The 20,520-nt window shown below is 42.6% G+C and overlaps 1 protein-coding gene across 1 annotated transcript in view; it reads right to left on the minus strand.

Annotated features, from left to right (window-relative positions):
- The window catches only part of TMEM135 (transmembrane protein 135), a 473,935-nt gene that overhangs the window by 289,379 nt on the left and 164,036 nt on the right, over window positions 1–20,520 (minus strand). The window lies entirely within an intron of this gene.

Consider the following 20,520-nt stretch of genomic DNA (forward strand, 5'->3'; position numbering starts at 1 on the left):
TTAGAATCTATGCAGTGTGTCAAAACAATAAAACACCTAGCTTTTAAAGCAGGCTAACCTCTGACCAAATGTCATTTAACATAAACGATGGACGTTGTTTTCTCTTTTGTAAAGGCCCAAGGAAAATGAGACACCAGAAAGAAAAAAGTGCTCATCTGTCATCGCTGGCTGACAAATAGTGTGTTGCCTGCTTCTCATTAAGCTGAAAGGTACAGGCATTTTAGAGTACTTAATCATCTGTAATCCATCCTTCATCCGCAGGAGGACACACATTACTCCAGTGAAATGGAGCAGCAAGTGTATCTATAGGGAGGCATACATCGCTGAGGAGTTTTCAAATATTTCTTCTTTCTCTGATCGGTGAAGTACCCTCCGGCCGCATTAAAGCAGCTTGTGACAAGGACTGTAATATATATACGGTTTTATTATTTATTCATCCCGATTTAATGTTGAAAAGTCCCACCGTGCAAGATTTATCTCATGCATGCTAATTACAGGACAGTGACTCGTAAAGTTCTGAAACCAAAAACAATGGCTAGCATTTTCAGAAGGCGGTAATGTCAGCCTACAAATGAATCTTTTAGCCACTTCGCATCCAGGCCAATTCTGACATTTCTCTCCTACATTTTTTTGCTAGAAAATTACATAGAACCCCCAAACATTATTTATGTTTTTTTTAGCAAAGACCCTAGAGAATACAATGGCGGTCGTTGCAATTTTTTATCTCGCACGGTATTTGCGCAGCAATTTTTCGAACACGTTTTTTTCAGAAAAAAAAAAAACAGTTTCATGCTTAAAAAAAACAAAAAAACAGTAAAGTTAGCCCAATTTTTTTGCATAATGTGAAAGAGGAAGATACCCAACATGCCACGCTTCAAAATTGCACGCGCTCGTGGAATGGCGCCACACTTTGGTATTTAAAAATCCCCATAGGCGATGCTTTAAATTTTTTTACTGGTTACATGTTTTGGGGTACAGAGGAGGTGTAGAGCTAGAATTATTGCTCTCACTCTAACGTTCGCGGTGATACCTCACATGTGTGGTTTGAACACCATTTTCATATTTGGGCGGGACTTACGTGTGCGTTCGCTTCTGTGTGCGAGCTCACAGGGGCGCTTTACCTTTTTTTTTTTATTGTTAATTTTATTTTATTTTTTTAATTTGACACTTAAAAAAATAAATAAAAAATTGATGACTTTTATTCCTATTACAAGGATTGTAAACATCCCTTGTAATAGGAATATGGCACGATCGGACATATTTACAGTGAGATATGGGGTCAATAAGACCCCATATCTCACCTCTAGGCTGGGAAGAATAAAATAAAATAAAAAAACCGATCCTGGCTTCCCTGCCAAATCGGGGGCCATTTTGAATACCGAGGCCAGGCGTGACGTCATAACATCGCGCCCGGCCTCCGAATGATCATAGAGACTCCGGGGACGATCTGGTCCGCCGGAAATCTCTATGGTAACTGGCGGGGGCCGGCGGATCCTGTCACCGACTCACCAATGGAAGCAGTGAGTCGGTACAAGCACCGGAGGGCGGCGGGAGGGGGGGTGTCCCCTCCCGCCGCCCGTAAGAACGATCAAGCAGCGGAACAGCCGCTATGATCATTCTTATGGTGCAGGGATTCGCCGGCTGAAAACGCCAATATCTGAATGATGTCTGTGGCCTCAGGCATCACTCAGATATAACCACCGAAAGCCCATGATGTCAATAGACGTAGTATGGGCGCCAAGTGGTTAAAGAAATTTGTCACTAGTATTATTATCAGTGGCGGCCGGTCCATAAAGGGGCGCCGCCCCCCCCCCGCCAACGTTTGACCAACAAGAAAGCGAATGATAGTGGGCGACAAAGTGCCAGGGAGGCCGATCCTGGGCTGGAGCATCCCAATAAGTAAGTTCCATTGAGTGACATTGTTGAAACCGGTCAGAGACCAGCACTGCTGGAGCTGAGGGACTCTCCTAGCTGCCAAGGGAAGAACTCCTCCAGTGAGAGTGGGGGGGGGGGGGGGGAACAAAGGGAAAGGATAGACAGGTTCTGGTGGTAGGGGACTCCATTCATAGAAGGACAGAGAGGGCAATCTGTGACAAAGACCTGAAGCGCCGAACTGTGTGCTGTTTTCCGGGCGCTTGGGTTCGGCACATCACGGATCTGGTGGACAGATTACTTGGAGGGGCTGGGGAAGACCCGGCTGTCATGGTAAACCTTGGCACCAATGACAAAGTCAGAGGCAGATGGAGTGTCCTAAAGAACAATTTTAGGGACTTAGGGGTTAAACTGAGTAAAAAGGACCTCCAAGGTAGTATTCTCAGGAATACTACCAGTACCTTGAGCCACACCAGAAAGACAGAGGGAGATTAGGGAAGTAAACAAGTGGCTGAGGAGCTGGTGTAGTAAGGAGGGGTTTGAGTTTCTGGAGAACTGGGCCGACTTCTCAGTCGGTCACCAGTTCTATAGAATGGACGGATTGCACCTAAATGAGAAAGGTGCAGATATGCTGGGAGTGAAGATGGGCGAAAAGTTAGAGGGATTTTTAAACTAGGCGATGGGGGGGGGATCCAGAGGTAGAGATAGTGAGCAATTAACATATTCCAGAGGGTAGTATTGGGGGAATTAGAGGTAGGTTGACTAAAGCCCATAAACCCGAGTCCTATAGTGCTATTTGCAATCTCGGGTCACCCAACAAGAGGACAGAATGCAGCTGGTCTAAACTACGTGGCATGTTCACCAATGCCAGGAGCCTGGCGGACAAGATGGGTGAACTAGAGATAGAGATTTTGTGGGAATTTGGTTCAACAGCTCTCATGATTGGCTGGCAACCATTCAAGGGTATTCCCTTTATCGCAGGGATAGAGAGGGTAAAAAAGGGGGAGGGGTATGCCTATATATCAAGAATAATTTACAAGTGAATGTGAGAAATTACATCAATAAGGGAGCTAGGGAGGAGGTGGAATCCTTATGGATAGAGCTCCAAAAATATGAAGCTAAGGGGAAAATAATACTGGGAGTTTGCTATAGGCCCCCTAAACTGAGGGAGGAGGGGGAGGGGGACCTTCTATCCCAATTTGGATTAGCAGCAAGGATAGGAAGAGTTATAATGGGGGATTTTAATTATCTAGACATAGACTGAGCGGAGGGAACCATGCATTCATCTAAGACTCGCCAGTTCCTAAATGTCTTGCAGGACAATTTCATGGGCCAGATGGTAGATGAACCAACTAGAAACAAAGCGTTACTGGATCTACTGATTACCAAGAATACAGACCTGATCATGGATTAGGAAATATGGGGCAATTTAGGAAACAGCGATCACATTGGCTTCAGTATAAATCACACAAATAGGAAACACAAGAGGAACACAAAGACGCCGAATTTCAAAAAAGCCAAAAATACAAAGCTGAGGGATCATCATCAGCTTTCAGACTTTACAAAAAATGCAACAAGATATGTAAGGGTACAATTAGGGCGGCTAAGATAGAACAGGAAAGACACATAGCAGAGCGAGAATCTCCTGTTTACTCAGCGGCCTCTGTAATAGGAAATCCCATCTCCTGGGCCGACGTTGGACCAGTGTTCTGTCTATCATAGGAGGCAGGACTTTGTATTAAAGGGGCTGCAGAGCAAACAGGAGATTCTCGCTGTATGTAATCTGACGGCGCTCGTCTCGTCCCCCTCCCTGTCCCCTGCTAGGCTGCAGTAATCTGAGGTGAGGCTGCAGATGGCCATTAATCAGGCTGCATTCATGGTAATGGTGAGGCTGCATATGGGCATTGATCAGGCTGCAGATGGGCATTGATCAAACTGCATTGATGGGCAATTGTGAGGCTGCAGATGACATTGATCAGGCTGCAGATCGCATTGATCAAGCTGCAGATGGGCAATGGTGAGGCTGCAAATTGGCCAATGGTGAGGCTGCTTTGATGGGCACTGACCCTTATTTTGCTTCAAAGTTCTTAATTAAAAATGTAAGTTTTTTTTATCCTGAAACTTCCCTCCTAAAACACAGGTGCGTGTTATACGCCTATGCGTGTTATATGCCGATAAATACAGTACTTCAATGGAGAAGCCGCCGAAAAGCATGTAATAATGTGTTTTTGCAGCAATTTGTGTTTTTCAATCTGCCCAACAAACTGGCCAACAAAAAAATGTAAAAATGCAAATCGCAGCAAAATTATTATTATTTTTATTTTTTTAAGAATAGGACATACTGACTATCTACAAGCTGCGCCATAGGAACTGCTAGCCCACATACTGTGCCCTGAGATAAGGATGTGAGGGAGTGACTATTCAAAAATTCTTAATTTTTTTTTAAAGGTTATTAACCGATTAATCGAAACAATAATCAGCCAACTAATCGATTATGAAAATAATCGTTAGTTGCAGCCCTATGTTGGGTATGAATTTACTCTGCGTAACATCATCTTGCACAATATAAAAAAACTCAAAAAAGCTAACTTTACTGTTGTCTTATTTTTTTTATTCAATAAAGTGAATTTTTTCCCCAAAAAAGTTCACCTGTAAGACCGCTGCGCAAATACAGTGTGACAAAAAGTATTGCAATCACTACCATTTTATTCTTTAGGGTGTTAGAAAAAATATACAGTATTGATTGGCGTATAACATGCACATTGAGGCCGGGTTCACACTGGTGCGGGGATCCGACTTGGATTCCCGCCAATACCTTATGGCGTCTGCATGTTTATGTTGTTTTATATTGCCAGCAGGTATGATTTAAAGCTGAATGCCCACTTAAAAAATCTAGCAGTAAAAAAATAAAAAAAAAGCAGCTTTTGCAGCAATACTGATTTTTAATCTGGAGCTGTACTTTCACAGTACATCTTTTCCACCACTACATGTCCTCCAGATGAAATAACTTTATTCAACTTCCCCTGAGCCCACGCTGGGCTTACATCCACGTTGCTTTGGCTCACATCATCAATAATGCACACACATCATTACAAAAGAAACATTCAATGCAACAGTCCACGGCAGCAACAAGGGGAGTAAAGAAATTACCAGGGATGTTATTCTAAAACTCTTGGGGAAAAAAATATATACAGTATATATATATATATATATATCAAATTTATTTACCCTGCCCCCCGGGCCTGCACAAAGCATTCCTAATGTCCCTGGTGTAAACAGTCCCTTAACTTTACACAGACGTGTTTCGATCTGAAGGTTTCAGGTTATCGGTCCGTAATCTACAGCAACTTTCACTTACTTTTATTGAAAGCATAACTCCACTTTTGTTGAGAAAAAACATCTCCCTCTGGGAGATCTATATACATTACAAGGATTTTAATGAATTTTGTTGCGGATTCCTACCTATTCTGAAGAAATTCCTGTGTGTTTCTCTGTATCATGCATCCCTTAAGACATGTTATTCGAAGTATCTCACCAAAAATTTAATTTTTGTTCCAGGTGATGCCTGAAATCTGACTTGTATGTTAGTGCAGACTTCTGGGAAAATCTTGTGATCCAATCACACAAGCAGGAAATTACATTTTTGGGGGGTGTTCTATATACATTCTGTGTATAAAAAACCTCCAGGCAGCCATATTGCATTGCATTTTCAGAAAATTACAGTGGCTGCAGATTGAAAATGAAAGTCAATTGTTAATAACATTCAATTACAATATGACTTGTGATGCTATATTATTTTTTTTTTATGTGATATTTTTTTCACCTTGAAAATGGAGTTACCCTTTAAGTATTCTTAGCTTTTAAATATATGTGATTAAATTTTCACGATTTGAGAAAGAAAAAAAGAAAAAATTTACACAAATCAATGCCCCGCCAGTCAGCTTGGAACTCAACAAGGAGTTCTTCTTGCAGAAGTTCCTTGGCCTCTCTGGGGGTGAAGAAGTCATTTCATTGAAGGACTTTCTCCTAAAAAAATGAAGTTTGCAGATTTAATAGCAATGAGGAGAAGAACATGGGCAAGAAGAAAGGTCAGCCCCCTGCATTCGCCATGCCATAGTTAAAGCTTGTCAGTCACAAAGCAGGCAAAGCGACAACAAATCGGAGTCCTCGGTTGTCCTCACCCCCCGAGACTGAGCTTGATTGTTTGGGAAATATGAAAAAGGTACTGTTTCAATGGGATCCCAGAGAGCTAAAAAAACAGCTGCGTGAAATAAAGTTTGGCAAGCCAAGCAAGTATACTATAGAGAGAAGGCTTTGTTGCTTGCCAGTTTATTGCAATGCAATATACAAACTGTTTATTCATAACATATATAATAAAGACTATATATATTAAGTAAACCTGACTGGCAGGTCAAGCATTTCAGCATTTTATTATTGTCCCTGCTGCTTAAAGTGGAAGTAAACTCCCCTATCGTTTTCAGCCAAGGAAGCTGCCATCTTTGCCTCTGTTTAATCTTCAACTGCTATGGTGCTGCACATGTGATTCGTTATGACACCAGCCATTGGATGGTTTGATAGTTTGGCTGAGAGCACAGCCAATGTGCAGTTAGCATTCCCGGGAATGCCTTTTTTTTTTTAACTGTTTAAATCGATGGGTTTACTTCCACTTTAAATTGCACAAGAAAAAAATTGTGTAGGGAAAGGCAAAGACTTCCAATTAAGAGAACCTGCAGTACCTGTCATGCCGCGTACAGACGATCGGAATTCCAGCCAGAAAAAGACAGATGAGAGCTTGTGTGTATGCTCCATCGGAATTTAGCTGTCCGAATTCCCGCCAGCCAAAAATTTATAGCATGTTCTCAATTTTCCTATCGTGTGTATGTAATTCCGACATGCCAAAAATCACGCATGCTCAGATTCAACTACGAGACAGAAGCAATTGGCTACTGGCTATTGAACTTTCTTTTTCTAGTCGCGTCGTACGTGTTGTACGTCAACGCGTTATAAATTTGGTGTGACAGTGTGTAGGCAAGACAGCTTGAGCCGAATTCCGTCGGGAAAACCATCAGAGCTTTTTCCGACGAGAATTCCGATGGTGTGTATGCGGCATTAGTGGTAAAGAGATAACACACACACATACAGTAAGGATGGTTCACGCCAGGCCGATGTGATAGATAAAATCCTAGACAAGTGGAAATGCAAATCTTAATGAAATCTATATTTCCAGTAACAAAATACACCAATGCAACATGATCTAAAAAATTGTAATTAAATAAAAAGTCTTGTATTTTCTTTCTTGAGAGAAACATGGAGATGCCATTGTTAACTTCACATTCTGCAAATGCTTCATCACAGTGATGAGCTTATAGACATGTATGGGGATAGAAAAGAGTGGGTAACATTCAACACTACCTGGAAGTGATTGAGCTTTGCCAATTCAGAACGCTGTGGCATTCCGGCATAGATGGAGCAATGAAAGCTGCTGCAGGTGTGCTGGTACCTGTGCCTTATACCTACTGGCAGCTTTATTTTTTCATGGTGGCAGAGTCCCTTTGAAAGTAAGGCTGGGTTCACACTGGTACGACACGACAGTCGTATAACGATGGATCCTACTTTGCCCTGCGATTTCATGTCCAACTTTTGTCTGACTTCAATGAACGGGATTCAACTTTGATCCCGACAATACCGGGTTCTTCAAAGTCTGGAGATTTGAGAAGGAACCCCTTGCCATTTTTTTTTTTTTTTTTAAACGGCATAGAGTCCCCCCCTTCCAAAGACCATACCAGACCCTTCAGTCTGATATGGATTTTAAGGGGAACCCCGACACCAGTGTGGGATTCCCCCAAAATCTATACCAGACCCTTATCCGAGCATGCAGCCCAGCAGGTAAGGAAAAAGCAGGGGGGGAGGAATGACGTGAAAGCCCCCCCCCCCCGACCATACCAGGCCACATGCCCTGAACATGGGGGTGGGTGCTTTGGGGCAGGGGGGGGATCTGCACCCCCCATCACCCCAGAGCACCTTGTTTCCATGCTGATAGGGAGAAGGGCCTCTTCCCGACAACCATGGGTGATGGTTGTCGGGGTCTGCGGGTAGGGGGCTTATATGAATCTGGAAGATCCCGACCCCCACCCTATGTGAAGGAGTATGGGGTACATTGTACCCCTACCCATTCACCCCAAAAAAAAAGTGTCAAAAAAATAAGACCAGCACTCAGGTTTTTGACAAAGTCCTTTATTGCAGCAGCTCCAGGGTCTCTTCTGCCTCCAATTTCTTCTCCCTCCGGTGATATCTTCATCATCCAGTTATTCTTGCTGCGCTGATGTTTCCTCCCTGGTTCATCCTCTGGTTCTTCTCGCTGTGCTGTCTTCTTCCTGATTTCACAGCCTCTCCTGGCATTCATGTAACTCCTCTGCTCTCTCCACCTGGTTGACGTCAGCGGGAGTTCTCAGCCCCTCCCACTGGAGCTGTCATCTGGGGAGAGGCGAGAGCCGAGGAGTCACGTGAGCGCAGGAAGGCCCTGTGAAATCAGAAGAAATCTGAATTTTTTTGTTTTTTTATAAAGCACAGTCACTAGTACACATGTTGTTATCTAAGAGTGCAGCAACTCCCCCTCAGCCCCTTTAATATTTGACTGCGTCCATCTCAATACAGCGATGTTACAGAACAGTCTTGGCTGCTCTCCCTCCTCATCGGCGGAGATGGCAGTGCAGCCCTATTGGCTCTCGCTGCTGTCAAAGTCAGTGAGCAAATGAGGAGAGAAAAGGGGTCAGGCCAAGCCGCAGCTCTGTGTCTGAATGGACAAAGAGCAGACCCATAGACCTGCATTATGAGGAGCAGCAGTAATAACGCTGTGTTTGCCTTGCAGTGCCTTAGTTAATAACAAATATGGCTGCTCACATTAAAATATAAGATTCCAACTTATTTTGGAAAAAATGAACACATTGATAAAAACATTTACAATTCAAGCTCTTTTACACATATCTAATACTCATTAAAAAAAAAATGATATTCCGTTTAAACGAGTGCTTCTTCTAATTACAGTATATCTATTTACAAGTAACAAGTGAACTGGCAAAGATGAAAATTGCTGCAGCAAGCACTCCCGACATTCTATCAATGTTCAACAGGCTAATGGATATTAAATGAGTCAAGCAATTGTAGTACCTGCTGTCCCCAGGGCAGACCACCCACCCAATCAATCAAGGGGACCAAGCTTCAGAAGTGGTCAGTGTAGAAATAATGGAAGGTTTGTTACAATTCCTATGCAGGATCAATTGAAAAGGTTCATAAACATTTCCATTCTCCTGGTCGTACAATAGTGCCTTTGTGCACATATGGAATCCTAATGACCTGCATTGAGAGCCAGCACACACTAAACGTATAGGGAGTAGCTTTCCATTGTGCCTGTGTCATACAAACAGTGACTGAGGATCGGGACAAGTGTCTGCTGTCTCGGGCGATAATTCACATGTTATGAATGCCCACTCTGTGCAAGCGGGCCTCCGCCTGAAAATATTAATGTTCATGGAGGTTTGCTTGTGGGCAGTGTAATATTAATACTTATTTTAGGGCTGTAAAAACAAGACGTGTGTGAACTCAGACCGGAGGAAAGACAGGAGGGAGGGGTCCACCTTCAGAGGTCAACTGCTCGGGAAATGAGACAATGGCGGTATTGGTAGCAAGCGGCCATTGTAATATGTCTAAATTAAATTTGCTGAAGCCCTGGTAGGACTCTGTGGACCCTGAAACAATTTTGTTTGTACATTTGCCTTTTAGCTTGATATCAGCATAGCTACCATCTGTTCCATTTTAAAAAAAGCACCAAGAGATATGAATCCACAAAGTAATAATGCTAACATGTAAACTTTGAAAGGTCTGTAAAGTCAGGAAGCCCACTTGTTTTGCCTTAATCGGAGGCTCTTGTGGGCACAGTGGCTTTATTTGGTGGGCACAGTGGCTGCATATGATGGGCACACTGGCTGCATATGATGGGCAATCAAGGGGTTAACTGTGTTCCCTAGATGTGTGTTCTAACTGTGGGGGATGGGACTGACTATAGGAGATGAGAAATTGTGGTTCCCAGCTCATAGGAACTCACGGTCTCTCTGCAGTCTCCTCACAGAACTGGGAGGTGTGTTTTTACACACACCTCCCTGTTCTGCCTCTTATGCCCGCAATCGCTCGTGGCTGGAGATCATCGTGACCGCTGGTCACAAGCTCGTTACCCCCACTGTGCAGCGGGCTTGTGCCTGCTATCCAGCTTAAAGGGACCAACGTATAGCTACGACATTTCCTGGGATCGTGCCGACCTGCTACAGTATAATAATGGCGGCTGGTCGGCAAGTGGTTAACAAAAGTTGAATTGTTCGGGAAGAATACTCAGCACTATGTATGGCGTTATAAGGACACTGCTAACCAACACCAAAACATCATCCAAACTGTGAAGTGTGGTGGAGGGAACATCATGATTTGATATGCTTACCAATTTAACCTATGGGATAAAGGCTTTGGTGGCTGTCTGCGAGCTGAAGCTTAGTAGAAAGTTGGATGATACATCAGAACAATGATCCTAAGCATCAAAGTAAATCCAACACAGACTGGCTCCAGGGGGAAAAAAATCCCTTACTTACTTACCTTAGAACGAAGCCCTCTGGTGGTGCACTGTCACCGCTGATGGGAATTCCATCTTGCCAAGGTCTTCCTTCCGAGTTCGCTGGCTCCGGTCCTGTGAATGGTTGAACCATGATGATGTAACTCCGGTGCACATGTGTGCATCACGGTTTACAACACAGAGCACAGAAGGGACTGCATGGGTATTGTTGACCCTTCAGAATGCATGCGTGGTGACTTAACCAGCTGCATCCAGTGTGAATATCTCCTAAACAGTGCAAGTTTAGGAGATATTCACTGTACGTACCGGTGAGCCTTGTTATAGGCTTACCTGTAGGTACAACTTCAAAAGTGGTTCAAGAGAGCCGTTCACACCAGACACCCTACAAATGTGTCTGAACCAAAGCCGTTTTGGAAAGGGGAATGGTCAAAAATTCCTCCTGAACATTGTGCAGGTCTGACCCAGAGCTACCGGAAGCTAATGGTGAGGCGGCAGCTGGGTATTGTCAGTCTGCAACTGGATGTGCCCTTAAACTTTGCAACAGATGCACAAACAATTACTTGCTAACTAAAAAGGGTATACCATGAAACATGAAGCCAAACATACGGAAAATAAATATAGGGTTTACATACACTACATGCAGCAGTGGACGAGCACCAAAGTGGCAGTTTTTCAACAGGGTAAAAGAAAGGTAAATATAGAACTTTTTATAAGTAAAAGGAATGTACTTCTTTACAAGTGACAGGGTTATTTTAAAGGGCATCTAACACCAAAGCTTTTTTTTTTTTATTTAAAAGGGGTAAATCCTCTGTCAGGTTTTTGCTGCCGTCTGTGTCCCCACTACAGGAGGCAAGTTAAAGTCTTCCAATGGACAAACCTGTTCTGGTGACAACCGCACGAAATGGTAAAGTTTTTATAACAGTCTGCGTATTCATTTTGAAAATTGCTAGAAGGCGTATTGTGGGTAAAGTTAGAAGTGGTGGTTTCCTTAAAAAAAAAAAAAAAAAAAAAAAAAAGTAATAATAAATGTAATTGAAATGTAAAAAGCAGAAATCGTCTGAGCTCCAGCCCCAGATGCTCAGGTATTTGGCCAGCACAGAATGGGTTGAGTAAACCTAGAAGGGGCATTTTACCTCTCAGAGACTGGAACGGCAAAGCAGTGTAGCATAACAGTAAGAGACAATGTACTGAATGTTTCCCCTAACTTCAGCCAAACTTCCTGTTCTAAAGTGATGGATGAGGTTTCCTGGGGCCGGCATGCCAAAACCAATTAGCCATGTCAAGCCACAAAACATGCCCGCCACAATCCGACTCCACTGTCGTATAAGTTACAGGGAAAGGCTTGCGCCTTGCAGACTCACATGAGCTCCAATTGGAAAATCTGTCATTTAAATGATTTATTGCCTCTACACGGGTCACAAACTAAATGCCGACACTCTAATATGACTAAAATGGCAGCTTTCAGACCGGTAAAAAATGCTTAATGTTCCACAACATAGCATGAGATATAAAAGTTATCAAAACTATCACATTAACATTCTAATACTACAGAAAGAACACATTATTTAGACACAATTAGGGTTAGTCAATCCAAAACTGATATTCGGGTTTTTGCCAAGCACTGAAGAGTAATACCGTGTACACACAACTGCACTTTTCGACAGACTAGGTCCGACAGTCATCCCGACAGACTTTCAGAGGACTTTCTGAATGAACGGACTTGGACACACACAATCACACCAAAGTCCGACGGATTTGAACGCGATGACGTCAGACCGAACTAGAATAACGACGTTCATAGCCAGTAGCCAATAGCTGTCCTAGCGTCGGTTTTTGTCCGTCAGATTAGCATACACACGAACGTATTTCTCGGTCCGGCGGAGTTCCGGTGGGAAAATTTAAAACGTTCTATTTCTAAAGTCCGCTGGATTTTTGGCAAGCAAAGGTCCGATGGAGCCCACACATGATCGAATTGTCCGACGGACTCATTCCGTCGGACCTTTGCTGTCATAAAGTCCGGCAGTGTGTACGCGGCATTAGCCCTTATTTACGCTTGCAGTTGGGGAGGCAGTAAAACCCCTTATATGTAAAGAAAAAATTGTAATACATTTTCCATACCGCGCTCCTAAATATAGAAAAACATATACATTCTGCTTGATTTTGTGCTTAATAACAATATATAAAGTCCATAAAACCACCACCAGATGCCTCCAATAGTGAAAGTGAGATTTCTTCTTGGTAATAGTGAAAAATATATGGTCCCTTCTTCCAACACATACTAGGCAAACATTCTACTCACCGAACAGACATGACACCCATTACATGTAGTCATATAAAGCATGGGTAACAAGAGATCTATCCTCAAATGAGAAATGGCGCAAGACGATATAACCGCCAAAAAAGGTTTGTAAATCACGTATGTCAATGAGAAAAAAAAAAAAAGAGAGCTCCTCATAGTGTACCTTTAAACTTTTAATTTTCACAATAGAAATATATACATTTTCAGTTCAGTCAATCTTGAAACTCCCATTATAAAAACAAGCAGGCACGCCAATCATGTTCCACCTGCATTCCAGAGAGATGGCGGAAGTGACCTGTCACGCACTAACCGACCCAATGTGTTTAGTCAGCAACGTCTGACGTCACCAGTAAAACCCCTTGATTGAGACATATATATATACTGCCTCTCAACCATCCTCTTTAGCTATAAAGTCAGCAGCCAGAGGTTAACACATGCGATGGCAGGAAATCGACCCCCCCATGAATGGGCCCACACTGCAACCACCCCACAATCACACAAATAGTTGTGCTGTGCGATTCTGGCATTTGGGGGGTTAAAACAGGTGGTGAGGAGGCAATACAATGCCCCCCACCTGTCAAATGTGAGTGAGGCAAGGCTAGTGCACTCAGTTCCTTGGTCTGCGCTCTTGTGGTAGACACTATGAGGGGTTCCCACCATCTCTGCTTGGATTTTACTACATACTGCGGAAAATGTAGCAGGAGGGGCTGGAAAAGGATAGTTGAAAAGGAATACCCAACACCTCCGGATGAACAGAACAAAGCTGCTAATTATCCAAAGCATAATCCCCCCTGCCAGTGCCCCCTCCATGACTTTTCTATCAAAATCAATAATGCAACTAACAATCTCTCCCTTGACACCAGGGTACTAGGTGTAATCCTAGACTCTGACTTGTCTTTTTAGCCCCAAATCCAATTGCTGTCAAAAGCTTGTAGACTTCACCTCCATAACATCTGTAAAATTTGCCCCCTTTTTAACTAATGAAACTACCAAGCTACTCAGTCACTCCCTTGTTATCTCTCTTCAGTCCATCATGAATGCTGCTGCTAGACTCCTCTACCTTACCACCCCCTCTCCGCCAATCCCTCCCATGTCTATCGATCGCCCAGCAAATTAAATTCTAAATACTAACTACAACATACAAAGACATTTAAAACTTGGCCCCGAGTTACATAATCAATCTCATCTCCAAATATCATTCAAACCGTTCTCTCAGATCCTCTCAAGACCTCCTGCTCTTAGGCTCCCTTGTCTCCTCCTCCCATGCTAGTCTCCGGGACTTCTCCAGAGCTTCTCCCATCCTCTGGAACTCTCTACCTCAATATGTCCAGCTATCTCCTATTTTGGCTGCCTTTAGGCAATCCCTGAAATCTCATCTCTTTAAGGAAGCGGATCACACCTCCAACTAATCTCTTATCACTTCCATCAGCTCATCCCCCACAGTTATAACATTCTGTACCACTTGCCTGCCCCTCTGTAAGTTCTTATGAGCAGGGCCCTCTTAACCCTCTTGTATCTTATTGTATTGTAACTGTACGTCCTCCCTTTTTTATATTGTGAAGCGCTGCGTAACCTGTCAGCGCTATATAAATCCTGTATAATAATAATGCTGTATTATAATAATAAAAAATAAAGCTAGCAGCCAATATTTTAGGCCTTGCAGAAAAGAGGTTTAACCTCAACATATGGAAATGATCCTTTACATTAAGAGCTGTGAAACTGCCAAACAATGGTCCTCCTAGTCAGTGGTGGCTGGTGGGGGTTTTTTTGGGGGGGGGCGGCAAACCCCCCCCCCGGCAACCGGTGGAGAGGCACTAGCACAACTGCCACCTACTCCACCCCCCTCCCCACACCCCTCGTTGCCCTAACCCTGGATACAGGCGGTGAAAGCAATGGTCGAAGCCGATATGGCCATCTTCCAACCCTGTCCTTAAGCATGGTGGGCTCGGGGAAAGCTGCTCCGGTGTCCTCTCCTGGAGCAGCTTCCACAGTGCGACTCCTCTCTGCTCTTTCCAGCGCTAGGCGTCCAATAGGATCACCTGACGTTTTGGCCAGAAGGAGGATCAGTATATTTATTCGCTGTTACAACACATCTGAGTGCACTCCAGTCGCATCCTCTGTGACCCAAGCCCACCCTATTTTAAAGACTATTGGAGCCTCTGGCTCTAATCAAATGCTTTAAAAAAAAAAAAACCTGGCCCTGAAAGGGGCCGGACATATGAATAGGGGGCAGCCATGGATAGATCTATCCACTACATGTAGGGGCGACAAGGAAAGAGGGGGTGGCGCCCGGGCTCCTCCAATGGACAGGCCGCCGCTGCTCCTCGTTTTATGTAACACAATAGATGAAGTAAAAGGGTTGGATGTGTTTCTAAATGCACAAAATTAGAAGCTGCCTCTAAAGAGGACATGTGGAAGCAGTGTCTAAATAGGACAAGCAGAGAGCAAAAGTTTAGCCACCAGTAATGCCTGTAGCCTACTTGAAGCTACTGACTTACCACGGCTTTGTTTCACACTGTGTCTCTGTGTGGAAGCAGATGTCTTGGTGGAGGAGCATAACGTTGCTTACTGGTGCCAGGGCTGCTCCATGATCTGATGACTGGTAGGGGTAATGATCAAGCAAGAGAGGTAGGAAAGGCCGAGATCCATTGAAAAAATTAAGAAGAAGTAGGGAGATCCTTGCACTGCAGGTACTCCAGTAAAGAGAACAGTCAGAAGCACTGTAGTGTCATCACCAAATATTTTGATTCTTGTGAGACTAATAGTAAAAGGCAGGTGCCTTAGATCTCACAAATTTACAGTTATGAGACTACGGAGCAGGTCCATTGACATGTCAGGAGGTGCATTACTATTTTTCAAGAGGACTTCAAAGCAAAATAAAAAGATTTTTTTCAGGATAACACTTATGTCGTGTACACACGAGTGGAATTTCCGACAGAAAAAGTCAGACAGGGCGCTTTTCACCGTATACTTCGATCTTGTGTATGCCCCATCAGACTTTTTACATCTAAAATTCTGATGGACCTAGAAAGAGAACATGTTCTACATTTTTCCAACGGTACCAATTCATATCGGGAAAGCAGCTCGTCTGTATACTGTTCCGATGTAGCAAAAATGATGCATGCGCTGAAGCAAGTACTAGACGGAAGCTATTGGCCACTGAACTTCCTTTTTCTAGTCCAGTCGTACGTGTTGTACATCACCGCGTTCTTGACGGTTGGACTTTGGTGTGATCGTGTGTGTGCAAGACAGCTTGAGCTGAATTCCGTTAGAGAAACCTTCAGAGCTTATTCCGACTGAAAAAACGCTTGTGCGTACGCGGCATTAGACAAATTTAATATTTTTGTATATCACATATATAATGTAGCAAATATTCACTTTTGAGTCTATGCAATAAGAACATTATTGTTTAAGGCTGATCCAGGGAGTTATTCTATTTCCTTTCGGGATTAAGATGGATTTTATCCCCGTGGGAGTAAACTGAAGCATGTTATACAGTTTTTTTTTTTGTTTTTTTTGTTTGTTTGTTTTTTTAATGTTTTTTTTTGCATTTCATTGCGTCAACTGAATGAGGGTTTATGGTTTTGAGGTGGTTTATTCATTCAGTTTGATTATTCCTGACCTATGCAGAAGTCAGTTGGTTTTCGTGAGAAATTGGATTATCAGATATGAAAACATAATATGCACAGCATGACAACAGTAATAACATGCCTAAATTTGGTGTGAACACAAATGTTAAAGACCTGCAATGTTCTGTACGTCAACCATAAAAAAGCTGCTGCTACACTACAGCAGTTTGTGGGTGACAAAGAGAACCTCATGGCCTGCCCGGGATCTGTATGTCCATAAATTTCTACCTCTGGAAGATTGATCTTCATAGAGTAAAATCAAATGAAATACAAACCGGTCAAGAGCAAACACAGAGGGGCCCCAAAAAAGGCCTTCATTGCTAGCCTCAGCAATTCTCTGCCTCTTCCCACATCTTATTCAACTGTCACCTTCCATGATCGTGTAAACATGTGTCATTTATAAGCGGCTATGACAATCAGAAGGCATACAAGTGCGTTTCCCTCTCTGTGTTCACAGGAAGAGGGCCCTCATGCCTTGATAAGAAACTTGTAAAGCAGGAAACAGATGCACATGGAGCAATGAAAGGGTTCTAGGTGTGACACTTGGACTGCCTATTCTACCGAGTTCACAACCATTCTGAAAAAAAGGTGTAAGCAAAGATTTATGCTCGGGTCATTTCCATGGTTATGTATCACCTCAGATGAACTAATGAATGACATCTTATGGGGTTGGATCCAGATTAGTTCAGCTTCCAATCAACAGCATGACAGCAATAAGAGTTATGTGTATGTGGCGACCAGGTACGTTTCCTGACTCTATAAGTTGTGTTTGCATTTCATCATAAATTCTCTCCCTGCAGTTAACTAATGGCTCTATTAAAATCTGTGATGCCATCAGTCCGCCTCTCCGCTATTCCTCCCACTAAGAATGATGGGGAACTATTCCTCCTACTAAGAATGATGGGGCATTATTCCTCCCACTAAGAATGATGGGGCACTGTTCCTCCCACTAAGAATGATGGGGAACTATTCCTCCCACTAAGAATGATGGGGAACTATTCCTACCACTAATGATGGGGCACTATTCCTCCCACTAAGAATGATGGGGCACTATTCCCCCCACTAAGAATGATGGAGCACTATTCCTCCCACTAAGAATGATGGGGAACTATTCCCCCCACTAAGAATGATGGGGAACTCTCCCTCCCACTAAGAATGATCTGGCATTATTCCTCCCACTAAGAATGATCTGGCATTATTCCTCCCACTAAGAATGATCTGGCATTATTCCTCCCACTAATAAGAATGATCTGGCATTATTCCTACCACTAATAAGAATGATGGGGCATTATTCCTCCCACTAATAAGAATGATGGGTCACTATTCCTCCCACTAAGAATGATGGGGGACTATCCCTCCCACTAAGAATAATTGGGAACTATTCCCCCCACTAAGAATGATGGGGAACTCTCCCTCCCACTAAGAATGATCTGGCATTATTCCTCCCACTAAGAATGATCTGGCATTATTCCTCCCACTAAGAATGATCTGGCATTATTCCTCCCACTAATAAGAATGATCTGGCATTATTCCTCCCACTAATAAGAATGATGGGGCATTATTCCTCCCACTAATAAGAATGATGGGTCACTATTCCTCCCACTAAAAAGAATGATGGGGCACTACTCCTCCCCCTTATACCAATGATGGGGTATTATTCCTCCCACTAATGAGAATGGCGGGTCACTATTCTTCCCCGTATACCAATGATGGATCACTTTTCTTCCCCTTATATCACTATTCTTCCCCGTATACCAATGATGGATCACTATTCTTCCCCTTATACCAATCATGGGTCACTATTCCTCCCACTAATGCCAAGGATGGGGCACTATTCTTCCACTGATACCAATCATGAGGCACTATTCCTCCCACTGATACCTACTATAGGGCACTATTTATTATACTGATACCAATGATGGGGCACGATTCCTCCCACTAATACCAATGATGGGGAACTTCTCCTGCTGACCATCAACCCTGCGGCCATATTTATTCTCACTGATGCCGGGCACAGTAAAGTTTGAAGGACAGTAAACTGGCCCTTTGAAAAGTTTGGAGACCCCTGACCTACAGTATAGCTACACCCCTTAGCTTTCAGCAGCAGAAAGCTGTATAGAATGCAGTCTGGTCAATTTACAATAAACTAATGCAATAATATTTTCCTACAGCAATCCAAACACACACATACTGGTATGTTAATTATTATGACTGTAGTAGGAACGTTGTAAGCTCCTCTGAGCCAAGGGCTGTTACAAATGGTTCTATGTATTGTGTAGAGCAGTGTTGGTCAACTCACCTGATATAGAGTTCTTACAGCCCCTTTACAGATCAATGTTTCCCCATTTCTATACCATACAGTCCCCTCATTTATTACTTATGCCACAATTGATATACTTCTCATCAAGATGCAATATGAAAGCATTAACAGAAAAGGGGGATGAGCACCACAAGAAAACGTAACGATGTAAAAGAAATAAAAGGGCTCTGAAGGGCCGCACAAAAAGCATCAAAGAGCTGCATGCAGCCTCCAAGTTGGGTACCAGGACTGTAGAGTGCTGAAGAATACATGGGCACTCTATAAATACATACCATAAACATGCTGCAGCTATTAGACAATGGGCATTGAATATATAGGAGCACTTTTACCATCAATACTATTAATGGAGGTACAGCATTCTCTTAAAACCAGAGAAATCATGCAAAAAAACAAAACCAAAAAAAAAAACGATATCATATTCTAAATCTGGGAACATACGGAAAAAAACTAAAAAAATTATAATGTTATTGTATATAAACTAGAAAACTTTACCATGATGAGTGACAAGTGTCAGCCTTATAAAAAATACAGGTAAAGCACATCAATAACTTTATTTGTCTCTGTTTTGTTTACATTTGCATGACATTTATTAAAACATAAATTTGCTGCAGGTATGACACTGAAAATATTATGGGTTCCCACATTTCTATCCCCTAACTTCTAGATGATCCGGGCCTCATACTCTAATCAGGCAGTGTCCTGTCTAAGCTTGTTGGGGGGGAAAAAAAGAGACCCTTAGCCAGTTTTAGGTGAGAGTTACTACAATGCTGTACATGCTTAGGCTCTTTCAAATGGGCCATAAGTGGGGCAGTTAAAATATACTTTTACTTTTAAAATTTTACTGCCCCTGACCATCCACCTGAAACCTAACTTGGCAGCTGGAGGGTACTGCACACGTCACGATACATTGCGACTGCGACAAATGTAGCTCGGCAGCACTGCCTGTCAAACTTACCCCCTGGAGTTAACAGGACAATGCCACAACGGTGGTCTCTTAAGGCAAAATCCTCCTTTGGCTAAAAAAAAAAAAAAAAAAGCAAAAAGAAAGGATGTTGGCGTATAGCCTCCTGGATGCCTGCAAACTGTTTTTCAACCTACTCAGTTATCTCTGGCCGGTTTTTTAGCCCCCTGCGATCCAGCATGGCTGTGGGTGACCTTTGAGGTGGACAAACTCCCTACATTATCATCATTGTAGTGGTCCAAGATTTTTCTGCAAAAATTCACACATCCCCTGAAGAAGCAACTCACTGCGAAACATGTTGGGATTATATGTATCTAACGAGAATAACTACTGCATTGTATTGTCCTGTGTTTTTATATCTCATTAATAATTATTGTTAATGAATTTTAACTTTGAATTTAATAAATAATTGTAGTCTAACTTTGTATTCTATCGAACAATGCTTATTTAGTCATTATACACACCGCCAAAATCCCCATTTCCCTTTCTTGTCTCTGATTTATACTTTCCAATTGATGTTTAATTTTAACATTTTAATATTTTCAGAGCTGAAAGAACTTCATCAAAAGCTAAAAGGTGCCAGAAAAATGATGTTTATGGGATTTTTTCTAAATAAAATGTATACTTTTTTTAAATTTTAGTTAATTTATTCCTGTCACACAAAACCCCAAGGGGAACCGTTCCAATTGATACCTATGGGGTTTTGTATTGCAGAAATAAATTAACAAAAAATTTAAAAAGTAAACATTTTATTTTTAAAAAAATCCATAAGAGATGTCTCTTTTATGGGATTTTTTTTCTAAATAAAATGTAAACTTTTTTACA

Source organism: Lithobates pipiens, unplaced genomic scaffold, assembly GCF_037356315.1.
Source record: "Lithobates pipiens isolate NorthernLeopardFrog02 unplaced genomic scaffold, aLitPip1_a1.2 Scaffold_17, whole genome shotgun sequence".
NCBI classification, from domain to species: domain Eukaryota; kingdom Metazoa; phylum Chordata; class Amphibia; order Anura; family Ranidae; genus Lithobates; species Lithobates pipiens.